This window comes from Phocoena phocoena, chromosome 3, assembly GCF_963924675.1.
Source record: "Phocoena phocoena chromosome 3, mPhoPho1.1, whole genome shotgun sequence".
Lineage (NCBI taxonomy): Eukaryota > Metazoa > Chordata > Mammalia > Artiodactyla > Phocoenidae > Phocoena > Phocoena phocoena.
The window spans coordinates 97,416,338-97,435,415 of NC_089221.1; positions in this window are offsets into that span (position 1 = coordinate 97,416,338).

A 19,078-nucleotide genomic window follows, 5' to 3' on the forward strand; every position below is an offset into this window, starting at 1 on the left:
GCTTGCCTTCTTATGAATCCTATACTCTAAAAAGCCTTTGATGGAAAGGCCCTAATATCTTTAAAACATGAGAAAGGAAAAATGACCCCTAGATAAAGTACTACAGTGGCAAAAGTGGTAAATAAGAATATGTGAAAGGTGTCTCTTTCCTTCATTTCTTCCTCCTTTCCTTTCCTTTCCTTTCCTTTCCTTTCTTTCTCTCTCTCCTTCTCTTTCTTTCTTTCTTTCTCCCTCTCTCTTTCTTTCTTTCTTTCTCTCTTTCTTTCTTCCCATTTTTTATTTGGAGGGTTAATTCTTAGAAAACGCAAAATATAGTGTGCATGTGTGTGTAATTGCTATGGTAATGCTGTACATGGAAGTGGACTGAAAAAAATCATAGACACAAAGAGATGATAAGACAGCAGCAGGATGGATGTATATGTGTTCATGTCTACTCATGTTTATACAAAGCCTTTGCCTACTGCCAAAGCCTCTGGGTACATTTGCATAATTTAAAACAGCAACATAATCAGCATGCTAGAAAAACAGCAATAACTAGATAGCACCCCAAACTTAAACTCCTCTGAACATTCTCTAGGAGATACATGTTCCTAGTAAATTCCATCAGTCTGATCAACTTATTGAGACGTATCCAGTGCCCTGGAGGTCAATGGAGTCTCTGCCTTTTTTTGTGTGTGTTTTTTTTGCGGTACGCGGGCCTCTCACTGTTGTGGCCTCTCCCGTTGCAGAGCACAGGCTCCGGACGCACAAGCTCAGCGGCCATGGCTCACGGGCCCAGCTGCTCCGCGGCATGTGGGATCTTCCCGGACCGGGGAACGAACCCGTGTCCCCTGTATCGGCAGGCGGACTCTCAACCACTGCGCCACCAGGGAAGCCCCGAGTCTCTGCCTTTTGAACGAGGGTAGATATGGTATTTCATAGCGTGAGAGCTTTGGCTAGGAATATCCTTTCAAATATAGAACTTTCCTCTAGTGATCTCTAAAATCAGTAGCACTCTGAGGAAAACAAGTGGCATCATTGCTTGGTAGAATAATACAACCCTTTCCAATTGTACCCAGAATTACTCGGGAAGTGTGGCTTCTGTTGTGTTTGTGAGGCATCCACGGCTGGAGAAACTTCAGAGAACCAGCTGCTCCATAGACAGCTGGAACCAGCTATCCCTCTGTTCTTCCCCTCTCTCCCCCTCACTCTCTCAGCAACTTCTCATGGAAGGCTTGGTATCCTCGGAAGATTTTCTCTCCTAGCTCCACCATGAGTATCTATTGAAGTTTATTTCCACCTTAAACTCTATGTGCCTTGATAAAATCCAACCACAGCTCCCAGTCACGTTCAAATTTTAAATATCTTGGTTCTTGGTTTGTTTCATGGCTCTATTCAAGCACAAGCACTGGTAGAATTAATGACAGAATTGCTGACGGGGAAGAGGCAAAAAGGACAAAGTATCTTCCCGTTGGCTCCCACTTACGTACACCTAAAAAAAAGGTACACTGCAGGGTAAACTGGGCTCATGCATTACTTTAGTTGTCTGAGGCAATAATGACCCATTTGCTCTTTGTATGGGAACAGGGCTGATCTTGTGTCCACGTTTATTGCAGACACAAACCAGAAGGCATATGCTCTTGCAACAAAAATATATCATGTCACTTCCACTTTCTCTAATAGTTGTAAAGCAGAGTCTGGAACCTGGCTGAGTCAGAGAACAAGAATCTTTAGATGCAAAATAATTAGCCTATTGAAGTTCCATCTTCATGAATTAACATGTAAAGGATCAAAATGTGTCAAACTTAGTGGATGTGGATTGCCTGTTTTTAATTAGAAACATTGATTGCCCCAGAAATATGATTTGGTGTTCAGAGGGAATTTTTCCCAAATGGAGCCCGCAACTTAGAAACATTAGTTGGCTTTGGGCTTTCAGTTTTCTTTCGTTCTGCTTGCAGCTCTCTGTAGTAGAATATCATGCCTGCTAAGAGCCCCTGACATGGTGCATTTATGGTGCAATAAGCAAAGCTAGATAAAATCGTAGATTGAGATAAGATTAAAACAAAGTTCAAATATTATATGTAAAAACTGAAAAGGACACTTCTCTTTCACAATTGCTCCCTAGGAAGGAATTGTGATTCCCATTCATTCCAGTTTCCATAGCTTTGCTTTCTGGGACACAGTACAGAGTGTATGACATTCATGGACAGAAATGGTGCTGCTCAAATGTACAACCTTGAGACCATTTAATGTCAAGTTCAGCTTCACCTTAGCACGTGTCCCCATTCCTCTTTTCTCCTTTACACCATTTGTTTACATGCCTCTATCTTCTATTAAATTTTAGAAACCTAGACCATATTTTTATACATCTTTAGGTATCTTCCAACGTAGCCCCTAACACAGCGTTCTGTAATCAGTAATAGTTCAATAAATATTTGTTGGAGACAGAAGTAGATGACAGTGTTTCCCAAAGTGAGATACATGATATGATTACAGACTATAACCAAATGAATCTCTTTATCTTAATAATAATGTAATTATATATGTTCATTATTAAACATCACATACCTCAGGTCTATAACTTTCACAATGCATTTATGACAAGTTAAAATAATATAACGAATTATTTGAAGAACAAATATTAACAATACTGAATAAGGACTAAGATATAATTTATGTGAATACGACAAAGATTGTGACACTGGTGTGTATGAGAAGCGATGATATGAGGAAACTAAGGGATCTGTAACTATCCAGTATTTATTATTATCAGTGAATTTTAATGAAAAAATAAAAATGTTGAAGTCAATTTCAGAGCAGGGAATAGAACCCAGGGATCTTAAATGATGTTGGAAATTTGAGCCTGTAACTACTTTAAAACGAGACTTTCTCATCAAGAAAAGCAGCTGATTAGACTAACCTGAATGGCCTCTTCTGTGCCTCTAAGTCCAAACATAAGAGCCAAACGAGTGTATTTAATAGTGTCCATGTGCATTTTCAAGAGCCATTTCTGGTTGCCTTGTTGTTTTGTCTTTTCTCTAAGTAACCTCTCTTTGTTCACTCTTAATTCATACAACATGGCTGTGCTCCAATTTGCTGCCGACCACAATATGATTTGTCTCTTTATTATATAGGCCAGAATGTGAAGATGAACTTCATTTTGGCTCTGGCAAGTCAGATCTTCATATGCTGTGCCTCCCTTAGTAGTAATTCAAACAGGTTTTAATGTCCTTCCAGAGTATGAGAATATAGGTGCTTTCTACATTTTTTTCACCTGTGGAAACTACAGTTTTACATAATACTTTTATCTTGGTAAATAACACATTTTATATGACCACTTTATGCTCCCATATGTTACTCATGATGATATCTTTCTATTGAGGACCTCTTGAGCACTTACAGCCCTGCTTCATCAATAAACACAGATTTATATTGTTTCCGTGAGCTCTAAAGTAGTAAATTTTCTCTAAACAAGGCTTATGGTAAATATAATTGAATTATAGATTGAAATTACATATTTATAAAGGTACCATGTTACTGGAAGCCCATGCAAAATGCAGTTGATGATCACTAATAGAATATTTCCCATTAGGTACAGACTTGCCAGCCTGTATTTCTGCCTGATTCTAATGCTGATATTTTCTGCTTTCCTATATGTAATTTGCAGAAAGTGAGACTTTTAAAATTCAATTGCTTGTATTTTTCCTTTATGTTTCATCTTCTTCTTTGACTTTTACTTCTTTAACATGTCACTCTGTGGGATGTGTTAGTATGGATGATTAGAAAAAGATTCCCTCCTGCTACATTTCAAGTCTGTTTAAACTATAAAATGAATAGACAGTTTTATTTCATTCCTTGCGTGAAACAGTCTAATATGAAATGTAATTGCTCTAGTAATGCTTGAAGCTGGCCTCTGGGGAATGGTGTTTGAAGATCTCAGTGGGACATTAATTCAGTTGAAATTGTTGTATCTTTCAGGTCAGCCCCTAACTTCCCCGTTTTTCTTTAGTGATATAGTATGACACCATGGAAGTATGTTCACAATCAAATGTATTCTTCTGAGCAGATGATACAGCAAATCTTGTATTCACCTCAGTCAGCTGGCATGAGCTAAGCAAAGTGCCTTATTAGATGAAATGTTCCCAATTACTCAGTGGATTAATATAAATCCGTTTATCTGAACCCACAGCTGGCAGTGTAAACCCTTTTCTGAGTTCATTGCTAACACTCTAAAAGGAAGGTCACATTGCTGAAGGGGAAAAAAATAAGAAAAAGAATAAGGAATTCAGTTCTTTCAGACCAGTGGGGCATGCTTTTGTACAACCTGGCAAAACAATCAGCTAGAGACCTGATATCCTAAAAGAGGGTGAAAGGGTCTTCCTAAGCACCCAGTAACAACTGAAAAAGCATTAGGGGATCACAAGGAAATACCTCCTTGAGTATTCAAATATCACTTCCTGCCTTAAAACCTTGAGACCAGCAACTCAGAACCCCTAAATAGTCATTTTTCAAATTGATTTAAATGTCTTACTGTTTTTTTTCATTTTGGCAGCCAAATCCCAGTCACAAGGAAAACACACACTAATGTAGGCATTGCAGGCATTGTATGAACCAGGCATTGCATTAGGCATAGTCACATATATTTTCTTATTGAACCTATTTAATTACATTGTGAATAAACAATTATTATCCATATTTTTCAAGTGAGGCAACTGAAACTCAAGAGATTAAGTAATTTTTCCCAAGGTCACGTAACAGACAGGTAGAGAAATTGGGGTATTTTTAACATAGACAAGCATGGCTCTAAGGCCCATGTCCTTTGTACTGTATCATGCTTCTCAAAGTACACGGTTGATACCTATAAAATTGCTGTTTTTTTAGTCAAAACTGATAGAACATTTTCAACTACATATGATTCGCCCTGGGGAATTTGAGTTGTTTGACTTTAGAGGATGCACTTATGACTTCACGGTTTTCATGGCAACAAAGAGGGGCTCTGAGTTTGAGGGACCATAAAATTTCAGTTAGTAGTTTTGGAGAAATTTTGAATACATTTAGTAGAATGACCTGTATGCTTTTGACCAGAGAACAGACCAATGCTTCCCAAACTTTAATGTATATACAGTCCCCCAGGGATTATGTTAACATGCAGAGTCTGACTCAGTGGGTCTGGGGTAGGGTCTGTAAATCTGAATTTCTAACAAGCTCCCAGGTGATGCCAATGTTGCTGGTCTGAGAACCATACAGTACTTTGAGTAGCAAGGGATTAGACAACTCTTCTTAAAAAGGAGCATCCATTCTTCAAGAATTATCTGGCACCTCTAGCAACTGTTTCTAGCCTACAAAGTCACTAAGAGTAGTTTGTGCCATGCCTTGCTTTCCAAAGCCAAGAAATGGGAGCTCTAGGGCTAGGAACAAGTATCACTGGGCTCTCAAAGAATCATCATAGCACATGCGCTGGCTTTGCTCTCTTCCTCATTCTGTTCGGAGTCTCTTCCAGGCCTATTTAGAGAAATCTGTCCTTCATCCTAGAGAGATACCACCAGCTCTGTGACCAATTGTTAGCTGTAAGCAGTGAGAAAAAGGTAAGTTCAAGAAATTCCAGTTATAGTTAAATTAGGCAAATTAATTAATAAATTACTAATCTTGGGAAGCTATGTTATTAACTCAGTAATAAGGGCACTGTGAAAATTAAGACAAATTATGATTACTTTATAAAGACTATAGATTACCACTATCTTTGGCTGAATAACAAGCCACCCTAAATTTTAATCGCTTAAAATAGTCCATCTTTATTATTGCTCAGAATTCAGTAGGATATGTGGGCTGGGTCAGCTGGGGCTCAGTGGTTTCGGATGGCCTCACTCATAGGACGGAGACCTCAGCTAAAACTTCTCTGTCAGTGGCTGGGACCTCTCTCTTTGTGGTCCCTCATCTCCAAGAAGCTAAATTGGGATTCTTTGCATGGTAGTCCCAGGGTTCCCAACAGCAAAAGAGAGGAAGCCCCAGTATGCAATCCCACTGTATGCGTTTTCTTGCATCCTTTTTACATACATGCCATCGTCAAAGCAAGTCACAGCCAAACTGAAATTCAAGGGATGGAGAAGCAGACTTTACAACTTCCTGTGAAATACTGTCCGCATTTTCTCAGTTTAGCTCACTTGGCTCTCTGGCTTTAATTAGTCCCATTCCACCCACAGATAAAGTAAAACTCTACCCATCCCAGTGCCCTGAAAAGTCTCATCTAATGAGTAGATAGTTCTAGATCTGGAGGAGCCTCCTTGGATGGAGTTCTCGATCCAGAAACCTGTGAACTTAAAAGACAAGTTATATGCATTACACACATCCAACATACAGTGTTGACACAGAGAGAGGTTAGCTACAACAGATACTGCCACTCAAAAAGAAGAGCATGACAGTCACTGATTTGTAGCAGTTCTGAAATCCAGCCTGTTCCAGGGGCAGAAAATGTTTCCTGATTAGAGACCACTTCTTGTCCTTAGGAGAGCCTCCTCAGTACCAGAGTTCCGTACTGCTTTTGGCTTCATCCTCTGGCTTTTGACTCTGCTCTCTGAGATATCCTTCCTTTTGCACAAAAAAATGGTCTATATTTGCAGCTGAGAAATTTTCTCACTCTGCTTCTTATGAGTAAAAAATTTAAGGGCCAAATGGCCATTTTTGTTTCCATTTTGAGTTATGTTTATGTTTTTAGTCTAAGATTGGTTTCTTATGGATCTGATTCAGGTCCATTCCACGCCCTGAAAGCCACATTTTCATTTCTTTTAAAGACAAACCTCTTTCTACTCTGGGCCAGGTGTCAAATTGGCATGGTACAGCAACCTTAGATTCATAGACCTTTAATCTAGCTAAGTCTTTCAGAGGACTTTAACAAGGGAATTTATAGTGGATCCTTGATTTTGCCTCTGGCTCTACATCTTGTCTCATGTTGAGAATTCTTTTTTCCAAGCTAGGGAGACTGATTTGTTTTCCAACCATGCAAACAATGGCTCCTCTCCTCTAAGTTCTTCTTGCAATCTGAATAGTTCTTTCTTCAGCTCGTATACAACCATACGCATCCACTGATTCTTTCTTTCTTTTTTTTTTTTTTTTGCTGCTCGCGGGGCTCTCACCATTGTGGCCTCTCCCATTGCGGAGCACAGGCTCCAGATGCGCAGGCTCAGCGGCCATGGCTCACGGGCCTAGCCGCTCTGCGGCATGTGGGATCCTCCCGGACCGGGGCACGAACCTGTGTCCCCTGCATCGGCAGGTGGACTCTCAACCACTGCGCCACCAGGGAAGCCTATCCACTGATACTCTCAACATTCTGTTTGGAGATTTCATTATCCAAAATCCAAAAGTTGATTAGGTACACTTTCTGTCTTCCAAGTTATTACAGGCAATAGTTTTGCCAGTTGTTTTGTTGCTTTATAACATGGGTTGCTATTTTTCCAGTCTGTTGTAGACATTTCCATGCCATTTTTCCAGACTTAACTAAGCATTTCCCACCCATTGTTCTATCTAGCTTACTAACAATTTATTCACAGCTTTTCCAGCTTCTTCCTGCTTCCTGGTTCCAAATCTAATGCCACATGTCTTATATTTTGTTTGGCAACACTGAGTTTCTAGGTATGTCTCTATCTTATCTTTTGCTGTATAGAGAGTTACCCTAAGACCTAACAACTTCAAACAATATATGTTTATATTTATTCTTTTGCAATGTTCTGTGGACTTTCTGGGTAGTTCTCATGGTCTGGATTCTCAGCTGGATGGTTGAGAGTATGTGAATATCTAGGTCTTTCCACATGATTTCTCATTCGCAGAGGGCTAGCCTGGGCTTCTGCCTGTCATGGTCTCAGGGTTCGCAGTAGCAAGAGTGGAAAGCCCCGAGGTGATAGTGTTTATCAAAATATTGCTTGCATAACATTTGCTAAGGTCCACTAACCAATTAAAAACACATGGCCAAGCAACAATTTTATAGGCAGAGATATAGACTCTACATCCTGATGATTGGAGCTGTGAAATACTGTGGCTTCTTTTTTTTTCAAACTGATACTCTAGTACCCAAAGAAACATAATTTTAATTTATTATAAAACGATTTGGACAAATAAAAATCCATTTATTTACATGGAATATGTCAGACTTGGCATTTCATGAAACACATGCAAATATATGCATATTCATATGCCTATTTAAATAAGTGGATACTGATATACACATGTATCCATACATGTACTATATATATATATATATATATATGTATGTATATATACCTATATAAAGTGTGTAAGTGTATTCCTAAATCAGATGACTTCTTCTGAATAAAAAAGCATGGAACTCATCTTTCTTTTAAAAATCCTGTTACTTTTTTTTTCTTCATTTTATTTTACAGTTAGAATAGTACACTTTATCTGAATTCACTTCGTTTGGCTAAGGACCATTTAAGATGATAATTTAGTTAGTCAAAATCATACTGTTTATTTATATATTTTATTTAACATCCATATTTCCATGCATCCTGTAAATCAAACTCTCTTTTTGTATACATGGCTATATGATACATTCCATTTTTTTTCATTCCATTTTTAAAAATAGTCTTTTAAGAAAAAGTTCCTGTAATTGGTACAGTACATACTTTTGGAATTTAAATTTAAGTTAGGTTGAGTGTTAACAAATGTAGAATTAAGTTGTTACCTTTAGTTAGGAATTGGTATGCAAATACCAACACCCTGTTTTCGTACAGTACTCCTACACACAACTGTGTCTAACTTCTCCTATTCTAGAGGCTCTTCTGTTTACCTTCCCAAGGGAACAAGCCTCCAGAGTTCTGCTGAAGTAGAGGAGGGGTGCTTGCTGGACTGATGGAACAGAGAGTGGGGATTGGATTAGAGACAGGCAAAGCCCACTAAGGACCTTCTTGGTTTCAGCTAAATATTCGGATTCACAGGACTACCACAGGCCACACTAGGACTGGACTGCTCAGAGAGAGATAGGTGAGAATGACAGCTTTATAGGGGGACAACAACAGGCATTCCTTTGAAAAGTCCTTGCAGCAGCCCATGTGGCAGTTCACAGAACCTCCCCAGTAGCTGTCCTCATCTTAGATCACAGCTTGACGGCTGGGATGTGAGTTCACATCAAGAGGTGCAGGAGTCACTCTAACTTAAAAGATTCATGTCCCACAGAAGTTAATATCTCTTATAAGAATGCTATACACATCAATTCCAGAGACTGCACAGAAGACATACCAGTTACAAGAGCCACCACACAGGAAGGATGAAAGTTACATTCAATCCAGATGTAGTATATCAGGTGATATTTTCGTTGTAAGCAATACTGCCTGATAATATGGTTAACATAGCATTTTTTATCAGTTACCAGAGGAACAAAGTTAGAGAGCTAAATGAAGCTCAAATTCTCAGGCCCAAAGAACGGATTTTGTTAAGTCTTTTTTCACACAATTTAATTGCTTCTTTTAATATATTATTATTAATTTTTAAAATAAATTTATTTATTTATTTTTGTCTGCATTGGGCCTTCGTTGCTGCATGCCAGCTTTCTCTAGTTGCAGTGAGCAGGGGCTACTATTTGTTGTGGTAAAAGGGCTTCTCATTGCGGTGGCTTCTCTTGTTGCGGAGCATGGGCTCTAGGTGCACGGGCTTCAGTAGCTGTGGCTCACGTCTAGAGCACAAACTCAGTAGTTGTGGTGCACGGGCTTTGTCTTTCCGTGGCATGTGGGATCTTCCTGGACCAGGGTTCGAACCCATGTCCCCTGAATTGGCAGGTGGATTCTTAACCACTGTGCCACCAGGGAAGTCCTAATTTTTTATTATTAATGAAACAGGAAAGAAAGAAACACATGAATAGAAATGTGGGGAAGGAGGCAGTATAACGCAGTGTGTAGATAAGGAAATTTCAGTCTGTTTCTATACTCTCAAGGAAACATGAGGTAAACATACCATCATAGAATCAGAATGGGGATGAGGTGTGGGACATTAGTGGTAGGAGGAGAAAGTGTGAAGTAGGCCATTTTATGAGTATATGATGATGACTGCAACAAAAAATGTTCAGGATTTTTTTTATTAAAAAGTATTGATGTATTACTTAGGATAGGCTAAATGCAATAACAAATAGACTCCAAAGTGTATAATGGTCCAAACACAATAGAAGTCTATTTCATGTTTATGTAACAGTATTAGCCTGGAACATAGGGTGGTGGGGTGACCTTCCTGCATGGAGTCAATTTGGGACAAAGCCTCCTCCACCTTCAACACTTGGCTTCCAAAGTTGGAAGGTCCTCTTTCTTCTAGTCAGAATGAAAGAGTGTAAGGGGAGTTTTGTTTGAGGTAGGTCTAGAAGTGGCATCTGTCACTTCTGCCCAAGTGCCACTGGCTGGAACTAAGGCAAATAACCACACTTAATTTCAAGTAAGGCTAAGAAATGTAGTCCAGTTATGTGCCTACTATAACAAGGAGAATAGATATTTCATTGAGCAGTAATATGGGCATTTAGATTTGGGAAAGATTTCTATTATGTACATTTCATTAAATATAATATAAATGTTATTTTAGAATCCAAGCATGTGGTCCATTACTTTTCAAGAGCTTATTTGAAACATCTAATTCCTTACTAATTTCAGGTCAGTAAAATATTATTTTAAAAATAAGTAGCAATCATATCAATAGCATTGCATTAAGGACAATCTTTATGTCATTATAGTGATTTACATGTATATACAAGTGTATACTGTTTTATATAAAACATACCCCTAGACTTTGCAAAACTGGCCATAACTCAATTACTTTCATAGTAAATGAGGTGTTCATCTTTACTTTTAAAGAGAAACTTATTCTTTTATCTCTATGGCTTATTTTCAGAGATATTTACTTCTTTTAAGTCAGGTACCAGACTATTGTACTCAATTCTGCATGACACCAAATTACCACGTTACAATGCACATGCCTTTTTTTTTTTTTTCAGTACACAGGCCTCTCACTGCTGTGGCCTCTCCCGTTGCGGAGCACAGGCTCCGGACGCGCAGGCTCAGCGGCCATGGCTCACGGGCCCAGCCGCTCTGCGGCATGCGGGATCCCCCCGGACCGGGGCACGAACCCGTGGTCCCCTGCATCGGCAGGCAGACTCCCAACCACTGCGCCACCAGGGAAGCCCTACACATGCCATTTTAAGGGATCACGAGAAGCCAAATACGGAAGTAGGAACATCCAACTTATTAAAAGGCTTCTGCTCCTCTGCTGATGCTGACCGAGGCTCTACATTTTGGTTATCTTGCTTTTCTTAACAGAACATAGAAGCTGCAGGGGAACTTAACAAATACCATTTTCACTTTAAAACACACTTCATGACACTAAAATAAAATAATAATTGGAGGATAAATCTTTATAACTCATATATTAAAATCAAACGTTAAAAATGTACCCTCTCTAAGGTTTATAAACGTGAATTCTTTTAATTTCATCATTAATTTTACCAGTTTTACACATCTATGAGATGTCTTTGGTTTCACTTATGGTGGTTTAAAGTACAGCATTTTTTTTTTCTTTTTAAGAAAGGGACTTCTCAAAAATTAGAAGAAAAAAAGAGCAAACTCACTATTTGACAGCCTGTTCCATCCGTTCACATCTTTCTGTAACATTATACTTTTGATCTAATGGGCTCCAGTAAAAGATGAAAGTTTGCGTGGTGTGTGAGCCAAACTTGCATTGCTGTTTTTAAGTTACACAAGGATGAAAGGAAAATGCTGTTCTTACTCTTTGATTATTTTTGCATATGTGTAACTTAGAAAGTGACTGTAAAAATTGAAACTTTCCATGGGTCTAGTTTGCAAAAAGGAAGCCACTCATGGCCAATTTAGAAAAATAAACATCCAAATTCTGAATATTTGAAAAATTACTCCAAGGCCAGATTTGTGACATTTCAAACATTTAAAGTTGCCCTCATTGCTGATAGTCTTATCTATTGCTGAGGAAATTCACACCCATGGCATAACTATTTCATACCTATACAGTGGTGGTGTCTTTGGAAATCTTTTTTTTTTTTTTTTTTTTTTGCTCGGGTTGGGGGAATAACAAGTGAACCAAAGTGACTCTCAATTTCAACAGTACTGTTTTGCACAATGTGTCAGTGTGTCTGTAATCTCTCAACTTCAGGAATGAAAATACAATTACAAAGGAGAGTAAATCTGGATATGTTGTTCAGACATACTTACTTCCTACACTTAAAAATTATAGCAGTGTACATATGCTTAGACCCTAAAAATTACCAGGAAACCTATTTCTCACCAGAGGTTACAACAGACAAAATGTTCACATATCTAATTTTATTTGAGGAAAGAGAGAAGATTTATTTTAGTCACCTTATAGCATCTTAAGCGAAGATGGTAAAATGCTTCTTTGCCAAGTGATGCTTTTCAGAATTTAATGCTAAAATAATATTATGGAATTAAAAGGGACCCTAAAGACTATCTTATAAAAATGCCCCACCCCTTCTGTTGATGACTAAAGTAAGACTAAGTGATAATATTAATTGAAGGTGATGAAAATCATATGTTTTAATTCAGTATAACAATAAAGATTGCCTGATGCAAGGTGTTATCTTGTGTGCTATGGCTTGCTGTGCTAGGTTTTAAATATTATAACATGAAAAGCACAAGATCTGAACATCACTTTCCTGAAATCATAAGCAGAGTGTCAAAAGAATTAGTTTTCTGTTCACTTATTTTTTGGGGGTGAGAGCTTCATGCTTATATATTATAGAGATTATATATCTCCAAAACATTGCTCCCTTAAATTTTGGTCATGTATCAGTTTCCTTGATCCTGTAACGACATTTGATGTTTAACAAATGAACATGTCAAAGAAACTCTTCTTCATGATTCCAAGTAATCTAGGAACATATTATGTAAGAAAACATATTTTCTTCAAAATCTACAGTATAAAAACAAATGATCCCACTAGTCAATGTAAACATAAGGTAGAGGAGGCCAGTGAAAATGCTACCATCCACCAATCACCTCCTCAGAAGTTCTTCATCCCACCTACCATATACTCCTGTCAGATAAATCTACTTCCAGTCTCTCATGTCAATTCTTTCCCCTCCATCCCGCTACTTTCCTGTTCACTCAGACCTTCGTAATCTTTATTGGGCCTGTTTCTATTGCCTCCTAACAATCTGGCTCTACACCATTGCCAGAATGGTTCACATAAAATGGAACCCTGACCACACCATTCTATTCTACTTACATACAAACTTTTTGAGGTTTTTACCATACCTAAAGAATTAAGTTCAGACTCCTTAACAGGGCACACAACATAATGTCTTTTATCCATTCCCTTCCTACCATTCTGTCTCATCTCTGATCACCACTCAGTTCCCTTCTGTCAGCACCCAAAGCCACATGTTATCATGCCTGTTTTTACTGATCTTTTTATTTTGTATGCCAAACTGTCCTCCTCTCACTTCATCTGCTTTAAAAACCTCTAAAATTAAAATTTTAAGTTAACATCTCTAACACATCCCTGGCATACATAACCATCACCTAGACATATCTTTGGCTGGGGAGGAGAGTACGTTATCGCAATACTTCTGCTATAATTTTGTGATTTCTCTTGAAGTCAAATTTATCATGCACCCTCATAAAACAGAGTAGACTTTGAATGAAAATAAAATGCCTGGTTTGTGTCAATGAGCTCCATGTTCCACACCAACTCATGATTTTTTCTGCATTGAATCATGCTTGCTTTTAGAGGAATGGAGTCCTGATACTACCACCATGCAAATCATGTCTCTAGAATACATTGGATTCTTGCGGGATGCAATGACTTTTAGGCAACTCTAATGCTTTGGGGCAAATGCAGATCAGATATGCTGTTTAGCAATTGACTGATAATTCCCCTAACATGTTCAAGTGACTTGAGAGTTAACGTAAAGGTATATGGCTTCAATACCAAGAAGAAAAAAAATGGGTTTGACTATATCTAAGTCATATATTCTCATTACTTTTGGGAAAAAAGGCTTTGCATTTGGCAGATTTTTTCAGTTACACACTATAAAAGAAGAAAATGTTTTGCTCATCCGGGCAAGAACAATATTTTCCTTTTTAGATTTATTTTTTAAATAATTTGCTGATTGAAAAGTCACACAGGTAAATCATTTTCTCCAGAAGTAATGACATTCCCAGGCCAGCAGGCTTTAGTTCAAAATACTAAACCAGGCAATGTCTGGAATATCCATTTCCAAATGGCATGCCAATGGGATCAAACCCTGGCATATTCAACCTCTATTTGAATGAGTAACATACTTTTAAAATAGAACTGGCAAATCAAAACATTTAGAATTCTGACCTTGGCTTAGAGATATAATGACGTGCTTGAGGTTGACTTTACTATTTAATATGAAGCATCAACACCTGGCTGCATAGTAACTATGAAAGAAGATGAAGTTTAGTTGCTGGAAAAACTACAGTGTTGTCCAGAAGCAAAGTCTATGATTTAAATGTATATTAGATGGCCTAGAAATGTGCATCTCAGTGCTTCTCATCAAAACTATACTGCCGGGCTTCCCCGGTGGCACAGTGGTTGAGAGTCTGCCTGCCGATGCAGGGGACGCGGGTTCGTGCCCCGGTCCGGGAAGATCCCACATGCCGCCGAGCGGCTGGGCCCGTGAGCCATGGCCGCTGAGCCTGTGCGTCCGGAGCCTGTGCTCCGCAACGGGAGAGGCCCACGACAGTGAGAGGCCCGCGTACCGCAAAAAAACCAGAAAACAAAAGAACTATACTGCCCACCTCACCCAGATTTTCTGTTGTATGAGTAGTTATTCACTATTTGGTGTGTGATTTTCTAACTGCATCAGAAATTCTGTAAGGTTAAGGAAATTAATATCTATTCTATTCTACAGCCTCTCTCCCTTCTTTCATTTAGTGTCTATTGAATGTCTGCTATTTTCCAAACAGCAATGCTGAAGGATGCAAGTACAAACAGCAGTGCTCCCTATTCTTGAGACTTTCACTCTAATGAGAAAAATAGATATAAAACAAATAATTATAATGTACTAGGAAAAGCGGTGTACTACAGGCATATAAAGAACATTATGGGACAAGAAAGGGAACAACCACACTGGCCTAGGAGTGATCCTGGAGATCGCTTTGGGCTTGGCCTTGAAGAGTGAGCAGGATTTAAATTAGAGCAAGGAGGGTAAGAACATGTCAGGTAATGGCAAAGGCCAGAAGGCCCTATGGGGCAGGGTATACGCACATTAGTGCTTGCCCCAATTAGCTTTGGCTGGAAGACAGCATATTCTCCAGAAATCTTACTATAATTCTATGACTTCTGTAAGTAACAGGAACAGAATAGAAATGTAAGTTCTGAGCAATATAATACAGCAGAAGTGTGTGTTTAAAGCAAGAAATTTTGAGCCAGACTGCCTGGGTATGGATTCCAACCCAAACACCTAAATACTGTCTGACATTCAGCAAGTTATTTAAGTGCTGTAAGCTTCAGTGCCCTAACCTGTAAATTGAGGAAGATATTAATAATTGCCTCATAAAAATTTTTGTCCAGATTAAATAATTATTATAACTTTCTTAGAAAAGTGAGGGACATGTGAGAACTTTCCATAAATGTTAGCATCAATTTTACACAGTATTGCTGACCTGTAATTTTTATACCATACAATTCACCCATTTAAAATATGTAAGTCAATGATTTTAGTAACTTCAGAGGATTATGCAACTATCACCTCAATCTAATTTTAGAATATTTTCTTCCCCTCAAAAAGATACCTATTGAATTTCACTCTCTGTTTTTACTCTTCTATCTCCCAAGTCTACATAAAACCTAATCTCATTTCTGTCTCTATAGATTTGCCTATTTTGGACATTTCGTGTAAAAGTCATTATAAAAAATGTGGTCTTTTGTGTCTAGGTTCCTTCTCTTAGCATAGTATTTTCAAGATTCATCCATATTCATTCCTTTTTATGGCTGAACTATATTCCATTGTGTGAAATGCCACATTATATTTATATATTCATGAGTTGATGGGCATTTTGGATGTTCTGTTTGTTGTACATTATGAAGAGTGCTGCTATGAACATTTGTGTACAAGTTTTGCATGGACGTATTTTTTCATTCCTCTTGGCTGCATACATAGAATGTAGTTGCTAGGTCACATGTTAACATTTTGACATTTCGAGCAATTGCCAAACTGTTTTCCAAAGTAGCTGCACAATTTTCTTTACCATCAGGAATATGCATGAAGGCTTGAATTTAATTGTATCCTCACGACTGATTGTTTCATCTATTTTTTGTGAAAATTGCTTGTTCTAATTTTGACAGGGATTGCACTGAATCTATAGATGGCTGTGGGTAGTGTAGACATTTTAACAATATTAACTCTAATGATCCAAGAACATGGGATTTGCTCATTTATTTTATTTATTTATTTTTTAATTTGGGGGGGTTGCTTCTTTATGCTACACTAACATATAGTGTTGGGGTAGTTTGGAGGGTTCAAAGATAACTACCTTCAAGGAACTTGGAGTTAAGTGGAGGAGATACTAGTAACCATAATTTAAGGCAGACAGAAGTGAGTGCTGAGTAAGTCAGGATTGTTTTTGTTGTAAGTGACTAGATCTGGCTTAACTAACAAAGGGAATATATTTCTCACATAATTAAAGTGACTAGGGGTATCTTTATTTTTATTTAGTTATTTTTAAACATCTTTATTGGAGTGTGTTAGTTTCTGCTTTATAACAAAGTGAATCAGCTATACATATACATATGTCCCCATATCTCCTCCCTCTTGCGTCTCCCTCCCACCCTCTCTCCCTATCCCACCCCTCTAGGTGGTCACAAAGCACCAAGCTGATCTCCCCATGCGATGCAGCTGCTTCCCACTAGCCATCTATTTTACATTTGGTAGTGTATATATGTCCATGCCACTCTCTCACTTCATCCCAGCTTACCCTTCCCCTCCCCAAGTCCTCAAGTACATTCTCTACATCTGTGTCTTTATGTTTTTCATCAATGTCTTATGATTGTTGGTGTATAGATCATTCATTTCCTTGGTGAAATTTATTCTTTAGTATTTTATTATTTTGAGGCTATTGTAAATGAGAATGTTTACTTTTTTCAGAGAGTTTATTGTTAAAGAAACACAAATTTTCGTATGTTGATTTTGTATCATGAAGCTTTACTGAATTCATTGATGACTTTGAAGAGTGTTTTGGTGGAGTTTTTAAGATTTTTCTATATACAAGATCACATCATTAGCACACAGACACAATTTTACTAATTACTTTCAGATTGCTCACCTGATTGCTGTGGTTAGGACTTCAGGTATAATGCTGAATAGGAGTAGTGAGAGTGGGCACACTTGTCTTGTTTCTCATCTTAAAGGGAAAACTTTCAACCTTTCACCATTGAGTATGATGTTAGCTGTGAGACTGTCATGTATGAGCTTTATTATGTTGAGGTACATTCAGTCTACACCTACTTTATTAAGAGTTTGTATCATAAAAGGATGTTGAATTTTCTGAATACTTTTCCTGCATCTGTTGTGATCATTTTATCATTTAGTCTATTAATTTCATTCTGTTAACCATCATTGCATCCCAGGGATAAACCCCACTTGATCATGGTATATAATCTTTTCAATGTACTGATTAATTTGGTTTGCAAGCCTTTATTTTTTATTTATTTTTTTAACATCTTTATTGGAGTATAATTGCTTTACAATGGTGTGTTAGTTTCTGCTTTATAACAAAGTGAATCAGTTATACATACACATATGTTCCCATATCTCTTCCCTCTTGCGTCTCCCTCCCTCCCACCCTCCCTATCCCACCCCTCTTGGTGGTCACAAAGCATCGAGCTGATCTCCCTGTGCTATGCGGCTGCTTCCCACTAGCTAGCTATTTTACGTTTGGTAGTGTATACATATTGAGAGTTTTTCATCTAGATTCATTAGGGATATTATCTTGTGGTTTTCCCTTCTCATAGTGCCTTTATCTGGCTTTGGCATCAGGGTTATGCTGACCTTGTAAAATAGGTTTGCGAGTATTCCCTGCTCTTCAAATTTTTAGAAAATTTTGAGAAGAACTGGCATTATTTCTTCTTTAAATATTTGGTAGAATTCACCAGTGAAGACATCTGGACCTGGGCTTTTTTTATGGGAGGAGGTTTTGATTACGGATTCAATCACCTTACTCATTGTGAGGCTGATCAGATTTTCTGTTTCTTCATGATTCATTCTTGGCAGGTTGTACATTCCTAGGAATTTATCATTTTCTTCTGAGTTGTTTAATTTATTGGCACAGACTTGTTCATAGTAGTCTCTTTTGATCCTTTGTATTTCTGTGGTATAAATTATAATGTCTCCTCTTTCATTAATAGTTTCATTTATTTGAGTCCTATATTTTTCTTGCTAAGTCTAGCTAAAGGTTTGGCAATTTTTTAAAAACTAACTCCTAGTTTCATTGTTTTTTTTTTTTTTTCTTTTTTCACCTGTTGTTTTTCTATTCTCTGCTTTATTTGTTTCTGTTCTGATCTTTGTTATCTCCTTTCCTTCTTCCAAGTTTTGTTTTAGTTTGTTATTCTTTTCTGGTTTAGTAGACTTCTGGCTGCTCTAACATTTTGCTTGTATCATGGAGCTACCAGCCTTCTCTTTTTTTTTTTTGAGTCTTTATTGAATTTGTTACAATATTGCTTCTGTTTTATGTTGTGGTATTTTTTTTTTTGGCCGCGAGGTATGTGGGATCTTACCTCCTGACCAGGGATTGAAACTGTGCCTCTGGCATTGGAAGGCGAAGTCTTAACCACTGGACTGGAAGGGAAGTCCGTAACAGCCTTCTCTTAATTGTTCTCTACCAAAACCTCCAATACCCTTAGGCATGAAGTTCTCCATGCTCTATTTCAAATAAATTCAGACTCCATCAATTCTACGGCCTGCCTTTATTCTAGACAGAACACCAGAACTACTCCACTGAAACTTAGTGGGTTGAGGGGGGAGCTAAATTTGTCTGGAGTGATATCTTCACTGAGTGGTCATAGGATGGGGGCAGTGACAACTTCTAGTCTTCTCAGTTTG